This window comes from Struthio camelus, chromosome Z (assembly GCF_040807025.1).
Source record: "Struthio camelus isolate bStrCam1 chromosome Z, bStrCam1.hap1, whole genome shotgun sequence".
NCBI lineage: Eukaryota > Metazoa > Chordata > Aves > Struthioniformes > Struthionidae > Struthio > Struthio camelus.
Window position 1 is genome coordinate 78321135 of NC_090982.1, and position 17630 is coordinate 78338764.

The 17630-nt window shown below is 53.9% G+C and overlaps 1 protein-coding gene across 13 annotated transcripts in view; it reads right to left on the minus strand.

Annotated features, from left to right (window-relative positions):
- The window catches only part of LOC104152004 (ciliary neurotrophic factor receptor subunit alpha), a 238422-nt gene that overhangs the window by 145784 nt on the left and 75008 nt on the right, over positions 1-17630 (minus strand). The window contains exon 1 of one of the 13 annotated variants that reach the window (XM_068928280.1): positions 15507-15571. The exons of 8 other annotated variants lie outside the window; for them this stretch is intronic. The gene's annotated coding sequence lies outside the window, so the exon portion shown is untranslated. Of the gene's footprint in view, positions 1-8205; positions 8452-15029; positions 15249-15506; positions 15572-17630 lie in introns of those variants that run through there. 4 more of the 13 variants (XM_009687110.2, XM_009687111.2, XM_068928277.1 and 1 more) reach the window with 4 other exon arrangements.

Here is a 17630-nt window from a genome sequence, read left to right on the forward strand (position 1 = left end):
AGGGACTGGAGCTGAATTCAGTGCTAGAATAAGCATTTTATCTCCCCAGTGCAAAGACACAAGTAAAACTAAGCAACCAGCTCTCCCATCTCCTTTGCTTTCAGTACCACCGAGCTATTGGGAATAAGGACATTGGAAGAACAGGCAATGGCAGAGGCAGCTGCGGGACAAAGACGTCTGTGCTGATGGGGAACAGCACTGACTGTCGGCCAGGGATCGCCCTGAGAAAGCCCAGTGACTATGGGACAGCCTCTTTTTACAGGATCACGGGAAAATTCAGGTTGGGAGGGACCTCAGATGGTCTCTAAACCAACTTCCTGCTCAAGTAGCTCAGCTATGTGGGTGGACCAGGTTGCTCAGGTCTTTTCAGGAGCAGGCAAGCTTCAGTGCAGCTCACAGCCCCTCCCAGAGCTTGATGTATCGAGTGAAATGAAAATGAGTCAAAACAAAATGATGAAAAAGAAAAACCCAAAGGAAGTGTGGAGAGGCAGCAACTGGTCACTGTCCCACTCAGCGCAATTACAGGCTGCCCAGTGCAACAGCCAACCAGCAGGCCAAAGCAGATGCAAGATACAACTCTCGTCTGCTTTCACACAGCACCCCAATGCCCAGCAGAAATCACTGCTACCAAAAAACAAAACAAAAAAACAAAACCCACATTGCAGAAGGGAGTAGGTATCTCCATGAAGTGCAGCTCCTCTGATGCTCATGCGCAACCTCCAGAGTAGCTGCCTGCAAGAAGCTGGAAGGCTGCAAACCAGGGCGCTGTCATGCTATTTCTGCTGCATTTCTTATACTCCTGAAGAATCATATTTATTTTAATTTGGGAAAAGTATAGGAAAAATTATGAACACAGTTACGGTCATTCTTCCACAACTATCACAAAGTTTAAAGACTTCTTAGCTGCAAGCATCTTCCACTGCAAAGGGTCTTGCTCAGCACCTCTAGAATTTGGCCTCAGGGAAGGGGAAAAAAAAAGTCATTGACCTGAAGACTGCTACATTTATCTGGAACACAAAGGGAAATATTTCTCTAAATGACAAAGAAAATCTATTAGACTGTTTAAAAGTTACAGACTGTTCAAAAATTGCCCTGATTTGAATCATTGACTCTTCAAAATAAATACTATTCTTTCATCAATAAGCTCAAAATATAAGCTAACCACAAATCCCTTTGGATAAAAGAAACATAAAAATGATATCTTTACACATTAATAACATCCATTGATCTAACTGTAAGCATATGTCCACATACATAATTTTACCATATTGCACATCAATAATACTCTACGTTTTTTCTATTAAATTATGCTGTTCCCAAGAAACAGAAATTCTAAGTATTTTCCTAAGACGACTCTTGCCATTTAAATATACAATGCTTGTAGTTGAAAGCACTAACAATACAGCCATTTTCAGTTATACAGGGCAATATTAACCATTTATAAGATGAACGGGTAGGAGATGAGGGATTATCACCAAATAGAAACGTTTTTTATCTGTAATAAAAATAACAGTATTTTCTATGCTCCCTTTCGCTCTTCTCTTAATTACGACTCACAATCTGAATTTACTAAGCAGCTTAAACAGTATTCCCGAGGAAAACCTATTTCACTTTGGAGCTTATAAAACGCTCAGAAGGGCCAGTTTCTGTCGGGGTGAACCGACACGGCCTCTGCAAAGAAAACTCGTGCATCCTTAATCCATTGGAATTGTTCGGCTGCTTCGGCAAAGGCGAGGAGAAGAGAATAGGGTTCACGGCTTATGTGCACTTTCAAAAAGCTCCGGCCAAGTCTCTAACAACAGCCTATTAGAGGAACAAAGCCGGCTCAGACAGAAAAGGAAGTGCTGTCAGCCTGATCGGCCGGCGAGAAAGCGAGCTCGGGGCAGGCTTTTGTCAGCTCCCCGCGCCGCCGCGGCCGCCCCGAGGAGCGCCGCCGTGTTTTGGATGGGGATTAGCGTGCTATAATCTGTTTATTAATGCTTTGGAGAGGGCTGAGCAACAAGGAGGAAAAACTGGCAGATGACAATATTATTTAGGCTAATCAAGAATATGATGGATGGCAGGGACCTTCAAAGAGAGCAGCAAAACAAGGCACTTAGGGAGCCCAGCGTGGTGATAACTGCAAGGCAGCGCCCGCTGGAAGGAGTATTTGGAACTAATCACGCGCGTTGCCGCGGTCTCAGTTTGATGTACCTGGCCAGCAACGCGGCGGGCGGCCACAGCTAAAATGGTGGGGAAAGAAAAAAAAAAAAAAAAACTATTCGGTTACATAGAAAGACAGAGCATAATAAAACAAGCGATCGTGTAAATCAATGGTGTGCGCTGACCTGAAATACTCTGATCAATTCTGGATATCCTGCATCAAATAAAACACAGGAAAAGGGAGTCTGCTCAGGCAATAAAACTGATGAGACGTAGAGCTATTGCATGAGATTGAAAAGTCCAGGACTTTAATTTAAAAAGGACGCAGATAAACAGGAAGAAGGAGGTGTACAGAGCAATGAAAGACAGCCAGCAAATGCTCCTATTTACCCTCAAATATCGCAAGGGCAGAAGAGCACTCCGCAAACCAGAGAAAGAAATGCATTCAAAACTGATCTATTTATCCCTAAACGGCGCAAAAGGCACAGCGAGCTGCTGGGATAGACCGCCTCCGAGCACCACGAAGGCCCAGAGCTGAGGAGAGTTTCGGCGCGCAGACACAAAGCTTTGAAGATTTATATGAACAGCCGCTCAAGCGTTGTGACATTCGGCAGGTGGTAGGTCAGCGACGGGCTGCCTGCACGTGCTAGGGCACGATGCTCTCGCCGGCAGCCGGGGCCAGCCCCAAGGTCCAGCCAGCTCCAGGTCTTGCAGGTAAATGCTACACCCAGCAAGGAAAACGTGAGTCATGCCCTGGAGATATTGACTCTTGGTGCAGCAGAAGCAAAGGGCAGCCCGTGCTTGCTGGTTCCCCTTTGCAAAGGGGATGGCGTTTGAGGCACACAGTGACTTGGGTTATCTCTGTTCACGTGCCTCCCTTGTCTCTCGGTGATAAACACCATTTCCAAGGCAGCAATATGAACACAGTATCCACGCAGCCCTCCAGGGCAGCCACTGTTTGAGGTGGGGAAACTGAGGCAAGGATCCCAGTCATGGAACCAAGCGCAGCTGCAGCGCCTCTGCCAGAGCCGAGGAGCAGGCTGCGCTGGGGACACGGCAAAGCCCCACTGTCACCCAAGCCATGGGGATGCTTCTCAATGCCCAGACATCTACCAGCTGGATCTGGAAAATGTGGTTGCCCAGCGACTGATGGACCAATGCAAATCCTTGCACTTCTCTCCATCTCTCCCCTCCCCGTTTTATCAAGTTTCAGTCATTTCCCAGCTGATGAACACATTACCACCTCATTCGGCAACGCCTTGGAGGCACTCACATTTCAGGCCTGGTGAGAAAAAGATGAAGTATGAAAATCCCTTTCCTTTCCAATCCAGTCCTCCCAGCACCGGCCAAGGAGCTAAAACAAAACGCCTCAGAAAAAGCACAGAAAACACCGGATGCGAGAGGCCGTACCAAACTCGCACTATATGCAGGTGTCAGGGAAAAAGGTCTCTTGTCTCCCACGCCAGACTGCTATCTCCATCCTGCACACCCTTCCCCTACAAATGTATGTCGGGGTTGACACCAGTGTCTGTGCAGTACGGAAGAGCTTGGAGAGGACCCTCTCCCTCCTCAGTGCGCACTCCCCAGTGATCTGGACCACGCAGAGAAGCAGCAAGGATGTGATCTGGCAGGCAGTGAGCTGTCTGGGCTGAGCTACTGTATAGAAAGGCAGCAGCCAGCCTTGCCCATTTTCCTTGAGGGGACTCTGCAAGGACTCTCCTCCTGCACCTACGTCCCCTCTGCAGCAATTGAGGCTTAATGCCTGCTGGTCTTTTGCACCTGCATCTGGTTGAAGTCTCTCAGTTGCACATTTTCTTGATTTCCTCCAAAGACTGCAGCACCTGGTGGTTGCCATTTCCACCGGCTCAGTAAGACCAGCCCTGCTAGTCTGTACCAAGGATCTGTCATCCTTTCTCCAATAGCGGGGATACGCACGTGCCACAGGCAAAATCAGGCAGAGATAGTACTTCCGCCTATGGCTGATCCCAGCCTCCAACTTTTTCAAGTTCAGGGACTTCTCAAGCCAGGGTTGATTTGTCTATTTAGAGACCCTCTTTGCAAGCTCTTGTCCAGTCTCTCTTAAACCTATTTTACATCCTCAGTGCCCTTTGGTGAGGAGTCCCACAAGTATCTAGCCCAGCGCCTGGAGAACCACCACTTCACGCTTGCAATGAACTTGGCTACGCTAGCTTCATGTGATGTTCCCAGTTCTTGTGCTGGGGGCACGCCCTCCTCCAGCTACTCTGGATTTTGCAGCCCTGCCTCATATCGCCCAAGCCACCTCTTCCCAGATTGGCAAGCTGCTGCCTGCTCCCTTGTTGCTCTTACAGAAGCCCTCCCAGATGCCGGATCACCCTGGGCCCCTCCTCTGAGCCCTTCCCAGCCGTCCTACCCCTCTGTGAGATGAGGGGACCACATCTTTCACATCTTATTCACACAAGCATTTCATCTGCTCATCAGCACCAACAAGCGTATGGAGACAGCATCTGGCCTAGGAGACTTTAAATACACTCAGAGACCCTTCTATGCTGATGTAGAGTCTCATATATATGAGCCCCTACCACCACGTCATTGTGACAGTGGTATCTTACCATTCAGCCACAGCTATCGTTATTACCGTGGTCGTTTTTATCTCAGTCATGACTGGGAACATCCTCAGGAAAAGCACAGTCCCCTTTCCTACCCTTGGAGCTGCAGTAAAGGGAGAAAGGCATCAGGTCAAATCAGGAGCTAAACACCACCACAAGGCATCTCCTGGTGATGCAGAGGTCTACAAACAACTGCATTTCTCAGAGATGACGCAGCACGTTAAAAAATGCGATACACACACACAAGCAAAGGCCCGCTCTGACCTGCATACCAAGAGCTCACCTCACTTCTACAGCTGGTGGCTGTAGACCCTCTTTTGGGGGCACTGTTTAAGAAAGGATGAGACAAGCATCCACTGCAGGTGATACAGAAAGCAACCTTGCTTTGGGAGAAGGCGGCACACCAGACAACCTCTGCCTTAAACCAGCCCAAGATCCTCAGGAAAAAGCAGCAACTCTACGAGCCAAGTTTGATGGTCCTTAGGAAAGGGTATAAGACTCCTCCTTGAAAGACTTTTTGGAAAGAGAAGAGGTTTATAGCAATTAGAGCAGTGTTCCTTCCTCAAACACTCTGATTTCAAAGCAAAACCAAGCAGAGCAACAGAACAGGATTTTGACCCTGTAAACAGAAGCAGGCCAACCATACCAAGTCCATGCAGGATTTTGTGGAAAGCATCTGGATATTGCTAGCATGAGAGCAGCATCGAGCAGGTCTTGCACACACAGGGAAGAGCACAACGCATCTATGCCAGGCACTGGCAAACCTAGCACGACATGAGCTTGAGCAACTAGATCCTGTGGGCAAGGAAAGGCAGGGGAAAAGCTTGCATCTGCCCCCAGCTCAAAACTGCAGGATGGTGAAGAGGCATAGGGGGAATGTAGCGCATGCTGGGGTACGTTGCCTTTGGGACAGCTTGGCACGATCAGCATCCTATCTCTTTCAGAAGGTCCCAGAGTTAGTCTGGGAACATCCAAGCAGCAGAAAAGTTCCTTTCCCTTTTCCCTGGTCCAGGACAGGAGCCCTTGCCCAGAGCTGACCAGATCTTTCAAAGGCATTTGGCCACCTCGACCTTGTGACTACGCAATGCTGGAAGAAAAATCACACGGGCACTGATGGCAAAAAAGAAAACAGAACAGAAGTTTGTTTAGAGATGCCTGCCCAGTCCCTGTCCATTTGACATTTGCTCCAAACCAGTGAACTGCACAGCCTTTGAACTTTTGTTTAGATAGATAGGCCTGTATATTTAGAAATCCTTGAAACTCATCCATCTGCAAAGACAGCAACTCCTGATAATGCAAAAGCACTAGCCGGGATGCTGAGCTCAGCAGATCCCTCTACGAATGATTCCTATTAAAGTAAAAAATTACAATGCAAGCGTCTATTAGACGATCCAAGCCTAACATAAAAAAGAAATTAAGAAAACATAATACATTCGTGCCAGCTGTTTTCATAGACCACTGAGGTTCTCAGACAAGGCAGCAGGACACCCATTCACTGTCACCTGCCCGATGCCTCAACCCACCTCGGAGCAATGTACCCCCGGCCAGGCCCCGGGACCATTTCTACCACAGCCGCTCTGACTGCAGGGTGGGGGAAGGTCTGCTCTGCTCCTCAAAGTCTCTGGAGATGAAGGTCCCAACCTCTTCTCTTGGCAATCAGTTCGAACATCCACCCGTCCTTACTGCCACAAACTGCTCTCCTAGCATCCAGCTTGAACCGTCCTTGCTGCGTTTTACAGCCAGGGTTTAGGGCCCCAAGGACACAAGGGCAGATTTCTGTGGGAGCTTTTTGCATGTCTGAAAGCTTACAGGTTTTTTGAGTTCTCTCCCCTCTGGCCAAAATCCTGCCAAATCGTGGCCTTGGGGACGTGCTCAGGTCCCCCAGCTGGCTTGTCACCCAGCCAGCAAGGGCAACAAGAGACAGTCATCGGCACCGAAGGAAAAGCACAGTCTTCCTAACTGGGAGCCTAAAGACTGGCCAAGGCCAGAGAGAGCTGAAGAGGAGCTTCCCTGCACTTTCCTCAGTGGGGCCAAGAGGGGGGCACGCACCGGGGGGGGACCCTGCTGTCACCAAGTCCCCTCTTCTGAGCAAAGCAGGGCAGCAGAAAGGCACGCTGCTCCGAGCTCCCTGCACCCCCAAAGTCTAAACCACCAGATTATCGCGTTAACGCTTCAAACATTTAATTTTCTGCTATGGTTGCACAGGTTTTGCAACAGGAAAGGCGGGAGGGGGACACAACGAAACAAGCCGGGCGTTTTCAAACTCTGAAAACGCCATCCTCCCCGTGGGCTTCCCACTCCGCCGTTCAGCCTGGGGAGCGGGGACCGCTTTCACACCGGCAAGGAGGCTCACTTGCGAGCACGAGAGCCACCTGAGTGCCGACCTCACAGCCCAGCAGCACCGGCGCTTTCCAGCCCGCTGCTGCAATGAAAAGTCCCTTTGTTCGGCGGCTCCAGCGATCCCCACAGCGCTGCCGAAACGTTTACTGCAACGCGAGAAAAACAAGGCAGCTGGGCTTTGCAGAGTAAAATGGTACCCGACTGGCGGGGGGTGGTGGGTGGTGAGGGGAGGAAGAGGACGAGGGAGGAGGAAGAAAATAGCGGGAGCAGGGAGGGGAGCACGTGGGAGCGCAGGGGAGGGGTGGAACAAGAGAAGGAGGCGTGAAAAGCGCAGAGGGGAACCAATGGAGAGGGAACGCGAGGGCACGGGGAAGGCGGAAAGACAGCGGGACAGAAAGAACGGGGACGGAGAGCTGGGGGAATGCGCTACGGAAACTTCAGGGTGCTTCCGCCTGGTGTACGAACCCTCCAAACACGGCGTGCCCCGCAGCCGCAGGGAAACGGGGGCTGCTCAGCCCTCCCCAGAGGGGACGGAGGGAGACAGACCTTCCCCAGCATCGCCGCCCAGCCTCTCGCAGACCGGTGCACCGCAGGGCGCAGCAGCCTGGGACTGTCCCCCCACCCCGAGCGAAACGCCCTCAGCCCCCGGAGGAGGGCACGCGGCGAGCCCCCAACCCGAGGACGCAGCAGCCGCGAGGGGACAGCCGGAGAGACGCGCCGCGCGCCCTAGGCCCACCGCTGCAAAGCCACCGCGCAGCCCCCTGCGGAGAAGGGGCACGAAGAAGCGCCCCCTGCGAGCGCGAGGGGGCTGGAGAGTCGGACGCATCGAGTCGGCTCCAGGGACGCATCTCTGTCAAAAGCACTCTTAAAAAAAAAAAATACACCCCTGCCCGAGCAATCGCTCAAGCCCTCAGCCTGAAAGCCTCTTTAGGGGCGCTCGAAAGCACGGGGGGAAAGTACTAGGTAGCATCCCGATTGCCCCCCGCCGTTCCCGGCTGGGAGCGGGCAGGGGATCCCGGCTGGCGGCTGCCCGCGGATGCTTTCCACTCGCTGCCTTTCCCGGAGGCCGCCCGCGGCTGTGGTTATTTATAGATCGCTGACCGCGTGTCCCCGCCACGCACCGAAGCGAGCTTACCCTGGTGCGTGGGCAAGCAGCGGAGGGGAAGGACCATCCTTCAGGTCAGGGCTAAGGACAGCTGCCAGCAACCAGAAATAACTAGTGCCGTGTTCGGCGCTGGTTCTTCGAGAGCTGCCGGAGCAGAGCACGAGGTCTCCAAGATTTCAGTCTGGGGAGGATAGGATCGATTTCTCCTTCAACTCGTGCTCCCCCATCTTCTCTCCTCCCCTTCTGCTCTCCAGCTCCAAAAAAGCTGCTGGGGGGAAGGAGCGGGTGGGCAGGCCAGGAAAGCAGCCCAGCGGCGGGGAGGGGACGACTGACCTCCGGAAAATGTGCTGGAAAAGCAAGCGGGGCAGGTCGCGGAGAGGGAAGGGTTTCAGCACCTGCTGCTGCGAACCCCGCCGCTGACCCGGGAAGGGGTTACGCAGGGGAGCAGATTCCAGAGGATTTTGGCAGGGCGCTGCGATCAGCGCGCCCGCGATGGCTCCTTCGGGTGCCTGCGAAAATCGCAGCACGCGAGCTCGACGGGGCCAGCGTGCAAGGCGCGGATACCGGCACGTGCGCGCGGCCATCTCCCCCGCAGAGGCCACGAGCCGAGACAGCCTCGTCCTTCGGCCGGGGCGCGCAAGGTGCACGCGCCCCTCCGCGTGCACGCACACGTCCATTCGCGAGCGTGGCCTTCCCCCTGCGGGTTCACCACACTGGCGCACACGGCCCCATTCAACCTGCACGCAAAGGGCTACGCTAGGTCCTTGCTGAACCCGCCGCTAACCCTCGCACGCGCCCCAGTGCCGCCAAGCCCTGCATGAGCAGTTGCAACCTGTTGGCTAGGCTGGGTGCAAAAACCGCCTCGAGCTCTGCGCCGAGAGGGATCCCTCGCTGCCTACAGACCGAGACGGGGCTTGAGCAACCCTTCTTCCACGCTCTGGGCATACTGCCCTCCGCAGAGGGCTTTCCAGCAAGTCCCCTAAGGAACATGGGCTGCGGCTGCCTGGGTGATTGCTACCCGTCTCTTTGCTTGCCCACGCGGCCCCCGAGGAGAAACGCTCCCGCTGCGGTTCCTCGGGGGCTGCCGCTCGCCCGCGCTCCAAGCGGCTCTGCTCGCTGCCGAGGACGGCGCACGCGTACAGATGTTTCTGGGGTGCTTGCACGGGGCTGGCGAGACAATTCCTATGGCTTCCCCCTCCACCCCGCAGCTCTCACATCCTCCTAACGCAGCCCCTCTGCTTCGTACACACGCGTGTGCAGCGGGGTCCCCAGGGTCTGGCCGCGGCCGGTGCCCGCAGAGCCTGGGAGCTGGGTCGCCCTTGCCAGTCTGCAGCACGCACCAGCTGGTGGGGTGGGGGGGGGGAAGAGGAGGAGATCTTCTGTCTGTCCATGCAACGCAAGATGGGGGGGGGAGCCCATCTCCCCCCTCCCCAGCCAAATTCCAGAATCACAGCGCTCCCTCAAAGCTTCTTCTCTTTGCAACGCACCCGTCAGCTAAGACCATCTCTGCCCAAGGCCCCCGGGGAGCAAACGCTGAACCCGTGCGTTACAGCGCCTGCGCATAGAGGTGGGAAGCACGAAGGTCCGTGCGAGCACACGCGCCAGGGGCCCTTGGGGAGCCCTTGAAGGCCTCCCCTCCCCTTTGCCCCAAGCTTGCAAATCTCAGCCTCTGCCTAATTTTTTTTTTTTTTTTTTTGTTTAACAAGATACACTCCAGCCTTGTAAGGCGAGTCCCCAGAGCGCACAAATAAGCAGAGTATTTTTGGCCACTCTCCCCGCAGCCTAGGGCTGGCCTTTCGGAAACGCATACCCTCAATGCCCTGGTAATTGAAGAGGCTGCCGATGCTGCAGGCCAGGAAAGGGATTACAGGACACGCTTATGGGCTCGAATCCCTAACCTCTGGCCGTCCCCGCCGCCTGAATTGCAGCAGCGGCGCCGCTAGCTGGCAGCACCGCCAGCCCGATCCCCTGCCCGGCTGCACGCCCCAGCCCGTGTGCAGCACCCCGGGGTGCGGGTCTGGGTAGGGAGCCAGGGAGGAGCCGGTCAGCGAGGGCGGCCGAGCCGCGTGGCCAGCGCGCTCCTTCTCCAGCACGGCTCGCCTTTCGGGCGACTTGCAATTAACTCCTTTTTGATGGGGCAAGGAGACAAATGACGGTAATTTATAAATAGACTCTCTCTTAAAACAAGTGCTTTGCCCAACACCTATTGATTTCTGCTCCCCCGCCGGAGAACTCGCTGCAATTAAATTGTCACATCCCTAATACCCACGTAAAAATGAGCCAGATATACTGTATCTCCCAGAAAAAACTCACCCGCGCAGGATTACAAAACCCAGCTGCCGAGTTTCCTTTTACCCCTGAATTAGCAAGACATCAAATTTATCTCACTGTTGGACAGCAGAGCTTTTATCCGCATCTCTCTGGCTGCCAAACAAATCACAGACAGCTCACATTTTACCCGTCCTGCTCCAACCGCTGGTGACGGCTCCGGTTGGACAACGCGCTCCCCCTAAGGTCAGGGCTCCGCTCGGTGTTTCTGCACCGAAGTCAGGAGGACGGTTTCCTCCGCGGACAGGGCAGCCGGCAGAGGAGACACTGAGTCTCTTGGAGGCCCATCCTTCCTGTGAAAGGCGGCAGCTCATTAAAAAGCATTGTGTGTGCGCCGGGTGAGCTGGCCCTGCGAGGTCCAGCCGGACCAGGATAGACCTTGAGCTCCCACTTCTGCCCTGAACACATTGCACCACCCGACCGTGCTTCAGTTTCTCCATCTCCAAAAGGGGGCCGGTGTCTGGGATGCCGTTGGAAGGCATTCATGTTCCTCGCCCAGAGGGCTCCAGGCTGTTTTCGTCCTGCCAGGGCTGCTGTTCGGATGAGACAGTAGGGTGGGCCCTGAGGGACACGCAGCACTCACAAGTCGGGGGAGAAGGCTTGCTTTTCCAAAAGCAGGTAAAGCAAGCAGAGGAATTGTTTTTTCCCCTTCCAAAGGCCAATTAAGTTCCCTTTTTTAATAGCCAACCTGGATCAGCACTGTCACACAAACATGCTCTCCAGCTCCCTGCGCAGAGGCCCTGCGGCAGAGCAGCTTGGGACTTTGCAAGCTTGCTCGCAAGCCTGCCAAGCGCCACTTGCATTGCTGCCCCATGCCAGCCAGACCGCAGAGGGACCCTGCTCAGAGGCCAGGGGAGATGGAGCAAAGGCGAGAAACCCCTGGGTGCGCAAACCAGCACCGCTGAGCAAGACAACCCAGAGCCTGGGGAGGGTTGCTCTTGGAGCAACCATGTCTGCTGCTCCTCTAAGCCAGCCTGGAACATCGCCAGGGAGGAAGCCACTCCAAAGCACAGCTCTGCTGCCCATGTGCCCTGCAAGTTGTCTTCTGCCAGGCACATCTTGCAGCTCTGAGTCCCTGCGCACACCAGCCCTTCAGCCCTCACTGCAGTGGGCAGGCTGGACTCGCACAGAATCACAGAATGGTTGAGATTGAAAGGGACCTCTGCAGATGATCTAGTCCAACCTCCCTGCTCAAGCAGGGTCACCTAGAGCACATTGCACAGGATTGCATCCAGACGGCTTTTGAATATCTCCAGGGAAGGAGACTCCACAACCTCCCTGGGCAACCTGTTCCAGTGCTCAGTCACCCTCACAGTCAAGAAGTTTTTCCTCAGGTTCGGATGGAACTTCCTGTGGTTCAGTTTCTGCCCCTTGCCTCTTGTGCTCCACTGAAAATAGTCTGGCCCCACCCTCTTGCCACTTTCCCTTCAGATACTTATACACATTGATGAGATCTCCCCTGAGCCTTCTCTTCTCCAGATTGAACAGATCCAGCTCTCTCAGCCTTTCCTCAGAGGAGAGATGCTCCAGTCCCTTCATCATCTTAGCAGCCCTTTGCTGGACATGCTCCAGCAGCTCCATGTCTTTCTTGTACTGGGGAGCCCAGCACTGGACACAGTACTCCAGGTGAGGAGTACTCAGCCCTCACCAGGGCTGAGTAGAGGGGCAGGATCACCTCCCTCGACCTGCTGGCAACACTCTGCCTAATGCAGCCCAGGATACCATTGGCCTTCTTGGCCACAAGGGCACATTGCTGGCTCATGGTCAACTTGTTTTCCACCAGGACTCCCAGGTCTTTCTCTGCCGAGCTGCTTTCTAGCAGGTCAACCCCCGCTTCTTCCTGCTAGCCTCGGAGGGTTCAATCCCACGCAGGCAGCAACTGCCCTAGCTTGGGTTACCAGCACAAACTAGCGCCTGAAAATTGTGAGGTTTTGCATTTTGCCCACCCAGCCTCACCTCGGGGCGATGCAGCTCCCGGCTCTGCTCATTGCAGATTCCAGAAAACGGAAGAGGCAGATCAGGGGGAAAGACAGCACTGAGGAAAAATAGCAGTGGGGGAATAAGAGACTACAGCGTAGGAGATTAGGAAGGGATCTTCAAGATTTAACAAGAGATGAGGGAGTTAGACCTAATTACATGCCAAGCACTCTAGGAGCGAGCAGCCAGCTGCGGATTGTTTAACTGATGCAGTGTATAGGTTTGATAATCACTGCGATGTAACAGTGATAATCTTCCCCTCACCAGCTCCTGGCACTTATTCCACTACAGGGCGAGCAGCAAGGGGCTCAGGAGAGAGCCGTGCACTGGCGAGCACTGCCAAAGTGTGCAGACGCTCACCTCGGCCCAGGGTTGCAGTTGGGAGCAGAGGTGTTGGGTTGCAGCGCTGGGCTTTGCAGCATCCCACGCTGATGTGCAAGTCCCGGGGGATGAGAGGAGAGCGCGTGTGCATGGGACGAGGGCTGAGTAGCCCAGCGTATGGCCAGCCGAGCCGGGGCTGAGCCGCTTGGCCACAGCTCAGCTGTCCCAGCGGGTCCCCTTGGGGACTTTGCACGTGAGCACGATGCCCCGATGTCTCCTTGCAAGGGAGGCTTCAGCAACGTTCACGCCTGGCGGTTGTGAAGCCAGAGTAATTTATTGATAGTGTCCCCCTGAGGCAGGCAGGGGACTATGCAGATGCATGATAAAGACTCTGCAAAGCGTAATAAAAGCAAGAGGAAAAGTCACACTCATAAAACACCAAATGGGAGGAGTTAGAGGGCATCTGGGGTGACACAGCTTGCTTTGCCACCGTCTGCTGCCCTGAAGAGCCTTGGGGGAGCTTAGCATTAAAATTGTTCTACCTGTTGTGCAAAACCCAGCCACTTTGGTTCCCCCCCCCCCGCAAGGTCCCAGGACAAAGTGGCCTAGGGCCCCAAAGGTCAGGGCTGGGGCCTCATCGGGGTGCTGCCACACGGGGTGGTGGGAGATGGCGTATCCCAGCGGTGAGCCCTCACCTCGCTCTCTCTCTCACAGGGCTCCATTTCTCAGGAGCGTCAATCAGGCACCTGCCAGCGAAGCCAATTCACTTCCATTTGGAAAATTAAAGAAATAAAATGAATCGTTTTCTTAATTTGAAAGGGTGGCAGGAAGTGAATATGCCTTGGGTCTGTGCCAGCACTCGGTGGTCTGTTTGGCTCAAATGCAGACTTTTGCTAGGGCAAACGTCTGCCTCCTCCCCGCCTCCTCCGGCTGGACAGACCTTGCTCGAGGACCTGTGGGTGCTCCCAGCCAGCTCCCGCTCATCCATCCCTGCGCTCCAAACCGGGTCTGGGAGCCCCTGCCAGCCTGAAGGACCTGCTCCCGCTTTCTGCTGGCCTCAGGGAAGGGAGAAGGAGCCGGGCTGGGAGAGGACCGCTCCTGCCTCATCCCTGCCAAGAGAGACCCAAATTGCCCTCCGCACTGCTGGCTTCCCCCTCCCCTGACCGGCTGCCTCGCTTGCAAGACAATAACGCCATCTCTTACTGCTTTTTTTCCTCTCCCCCCCACCCCCCCAACACGAATCCCCAAATCCCAGCTCCTTCCTGCCAAAGACATGTGCACCTGCAGAGCAGCTGGTGCCAACATCCAGAGCGGAGCCAAGCACAACAAACGGGCCAAAGAGCCCTCACTGCACAGAGACCAGCTTACAAAAACAACCGTATTTCACCCCAACTCTATTAAACTGTCCTGGGTTATTGCTCCATTTCCTTTCCCACCACAGAGGATCAAAATGAGATTCCTGTGGCTGCACAGAGATGCTCACACGCCTCCCCTTCAGCTGCCCCTTCCGTGCTCCGCGCAGGTGAAACCCGCCACAGGGTAGCCCAGCTTTGCGTGCAAACAGTTTCCTCTCAAAGATGGAGTTTTCCCTTTGGAACAACTCAACCAGGAGTCCATTCCCACGTGCCTTTAGCCAACAGGGCACCCAGCCTCTTCCAAGAGCCCAACCGAGTCCTGCGAGCTGTGGCCTTGTTGCAAATCCCCAAAAACATGGTTATACAGGCTTCAAAGCCAAGAAGGTCTGGTATGACAGTGCAGCCCAGTGCGGCACCACTCGCTCTTGCTGTCCCGAGCCACAGCTTTAACCACCAAGACCTGTGCTTGTGGTGAGGAAGCTGCAGAGGGGCCCAGCTTTCATCTCAGCTCGGTCACACACCTTACAGCTGCCTCATCTTTGCTCCCCCGGAGAATGCTCCTCGCAACAGCAACAACTTATACGGAAAAGCACCTTGTTTTCTCAGGCTTTGCAGAAAAAAACCCTCTGGCAGTTCCAATCTAAGCAGCAGAGACACCACCATGGCACCCAGACTGTGGCCTGTGATACCAACCAGCGTGGCCTCGCCATGTCCTGGCTGTGTGCCGTGGGCTTGCTCCGATACACCCCTGCAGATACCTGCAGCTCCAACCCCTCCTGGTGCCGTCACCTCTGCTCAGCGACGGGCCGTTAGCCCAGGAACAGGCTGTCTGAGCTCTGCGACTATTCCCACTTAGCATCTGTCTTGTTTTACCTTTGAGCTTCAGGGTTTTCCTCTGCCAGGCGCAAGAGTAAACTGGACCCCTTGTTTACAAGTCAGAGAATTTTAAAGCTGCACAGAAGATTCAGGGCGCTGCTCCCATTAATTTCACCAACTTTCACACGTCTAAATATCAGCAAAGTTTTTGACTGAAGAGAGGCTTGCTTCAAGAAAGGGGGAAAAAAAGCCAAGAAAAATGAACTTCACTTCCACAGGCTTTTACAAATAGAAGCATCTGAAATGCAACAGTTTTTGCAAGCACTCTGCTGGCTTTGCAAATAGATAAGGATGTTTGGGAACTGAAATCATCAAAATTTCCGCTGCCTGTCTCGTCACACAGTATCTGCACGCACACATATACACGCGCGCGGCTCAGCCACCAGCAGCGTCTGGAGAGGAAACGCAGAGAAAAGGCCCAAGAAGTTTAATGAACTGTCACAGCTTAACAAACTAATCCCTGCTTATGCTCACCTCATCCCAAATGAGAGACTGGGAAAAACAAGTGTGCAACACGAGGCAGCTCTCTCTTATCTATTGATTAGTTCTATATGGGCAAATAATTACACAGAGACTCCTGGGTCACAGCAAGGCACCATTTGCTCCTTCACGACATGTGACCAGAACAAAGCAAATACCTCTGAAAAATTTCCCATGAAAAGTTTGCATCTGTTTTCCAGAAATACTTCAGTTAAAGGTAAGAAACATGCATGGGAGCAGCAAGGCTTACAAAACACTTGCAGAAAGACGGCTTTGAACTCAGACACGAACATGCACGTGGCAGATATGGTGCAGAAAGCTGGCCTTGACCCTGGTGCTATTTATCAGCGGTGCTCAAGTTGTCCTCTGAGGCCTCAGCCGAGACGGGGACCGGAGCCGCCTGGACACGTAGCAGGAACTGCAGCCCCTGCCCCAGAGACACCACAACTGAGCGAGCTGAGAGAGAGGCAAAGCCAGAGGAAGAGGAAGAACGGTGCAGGCAGCAAACTAAACCCCAGAAAGACGTTGGGAAGGTTTCGGGGAGAGCTCGGCTTCATAGGAAGAGCTAAAACAGGGACAAGGAGCTCATCAGCAGGGTCGCACGCCCACCACCCCCGGTCTCAGAGCTCCCCTCTGCGATGCGGCTCCCTGAAGCAGAGCTTGGAAAGCTCGATCTCCGGAGCGCCTTTGCCCCCGGCACCTTTCCTCCGTGGGAGGCAGGGCCGGGTGTCTCATGAGGCAGCCAAGAGCAACAACTCCAAGTCAAGTTTCTGTTGCTGAAAATGCTCAGCAAATTGCTCCTGAGTGATGTAAACATTTGCTGGCAGGAGGCACTGGGTAAATAACTTGCAGCAGTGCAAACAACAAGTAGCATTTTCTTGGTAAAGAAGCACCCAGGCTTTCAATCAAAGCTCAGGGCTCTATTTTCCTAGGCCCTCTATCAAGCTAAGAGAAGGTTTTGTCTCAGCCTGCACAGCCCATTTCCCTTACATGCACAGACACACACAAACACCGGCTCCCCGTCCCCCAAATCCTGCTTCCAGCAATTCCCAGAGCAGAAAAGGGAGAAATGCACTGTATGAAGGATCAGTTGCTCCTGACCGGCACCTCTGATCTTTGTAAAAAGCTAGTCTGGAAGCAGCAGCATCTCACCATACTGCAGGCAGTGTTTCAGGACAGCTGGTACCCAACTGGAAACGACTGCAATGACACTGGTACCCCAGCTCGCTTGCACCATGTATCCGCCAGTAAACTGAGCGCAGATGCTAAATCAGCTGTTATCCCATATCACAACAGGAAGGAGTTTTCTTTCACATCTATGTTTTGCTCTTCTGAGCAACGCAAAGGAAATCCTGGTTCCAGCTGATCCTGGCTTGTTCTAAGATAGCAGAAACACCAGCTATTTTGCCAAGCTATGTCCTGGGGGCGTTATTTCAATGCCCTTTTCTGTACCAGTTGCAAAAAATACTTGCAATAAGAACTGAGGTGGACAGAACGGTAATAAAAGGAAGGAGCTGAGGAAGCCGGTTTGTGGTCCCCAAGGGATTGGCAAAGAGGCACCAAAATTGGATTTTACAGCACCGGTTTGCTCTTAATGTCTTAGCTGAGAAGACAGCCGGTGGCCTAGACACAACTATCCACCTCAACAGGCGCAACACCCCAAAGAAACAGTCCTTGGCAGCAAAGCAAAAGGGGCGACAGGACCGACTGCCAAACAGTTACGTTTCAAACGGGGAGAGAGGAGAGAGCCACCGGAAATGAAAAACAAATCCCCAAGATTTGGCGAGGGGCGGCCAGGCAGCTTTGTTATCGTTGTCAGCAGGGTGGGCTCTGCGGGGGTCACCGCGGGAGAGCGGATTTACCGCTCGCATCCAGATAAGCAGAGGTGCCTCTGTCAAGGCTGGAGGAGAAGGGGAACGGCTCTGAAAGCAAGCAGCCCGCTGGAGAGCGACTCGGGGGGGGGGGGGGTCCCGCTGGGAGCTCGCCCATAGCCTGGTGCGGCCCCGTCGCAGCAAGCCTGGGAAAAGCAAAGAGAAGGCACATTTGGGAAGCGTGGGGAAGAAAGGGAGAAGGAAGAGGTGAGATGATGGCATTGAAATATAAATGAGATGGCTGTAT